Below are 963 nucleotides of genomic sequence, written 5' to 3' on the forward strand. Positions count from 1 at the left end.
GGAGGTAGCCATTGACAACGGTGAAACCCTACATACAGCTTGCCATGGAAGGAGACCTGCGTGTTTGAAGAAGAAGACAGTAGGAAAGCAGAGATTCAGATGATGGAGCATCTCCAAAACCTCAACCTATTCTCCATTACTGCAAAACAAGTAATCATTTCATGTTCTTTTGCTTTTCACAATCAATCCTGAAAATTTCTGACATCCTGACTAAGATTTACAAGATAACCATAGCTTGCTTCAAGCCGACAATCTCCGTGGGATCGACCCTTGCTCACGCAAGGTATTACTTGGACGACCCAGTGCACTTGCTGGTTAGTTGTGCGGAGTTGCAAAAGTGTGATTGCAATTTCGTGCACCAATCGACCCTTACTCGCGTAAGGTTTATTACTTGGATGACCCAGTACACTTGCTGGTTAGTTGTGCGAAGTTGTGTTTATGCCATGGTATTGAACACCAAGTTTTTGGATTCATTACCGGGGATTATTTGATTTGTGAAAAGTATTGATCACAATTTCGTGCTACCAAAGACCTCCTGGGACGTCTCTCAAGCAAGAAGGAGTTCCCCATTGAGGACCTAAAGGAATCTGAGGCTCATATAGAGACCATAGAGATTCCACTAAATCTCCTTCTACCATTCATGAGCTCCGAAGACTATTCTTCCTCAGAAGAGGATGAAGTTATGACTGGAGAGCAAGTTGCTCAATATCTAGGAGCTATCATGAAGCTGAATGCCAAGTTGTTTGGTAATGAGACTTGGGAAGGTGAACCTCCCTTGCTCATTAGTGAACTAGATACATGGGTTCAGCAAACTCTACCTCAAAAGAAACAAGATCCTGAGAAATTCTTAATACCCTGTACCATAGGCACCATGACCTTTGAAAAAGCTCTGTGTGACCTGGGGTCAGGCATAAATCTTATGCCACTCTCTATAATAGAGAAACTAGGGATCATTGAGGTACA

Source organism: Arachis duranensis, chromosome 6 (genome assembly GCF_000817695.3).
Source record: "Arachis duranensis cultivar V14167 chromosome 6, aradu.V14167.gnm2.J7QH, whole genome shotgun sequence".
Lineage (NCBI taxonomy): Eukaryota > Viridiplantae > Streptophyta > Magnoliopsida > Fabales > Fabaceae > Arachis > Arachis duranensis.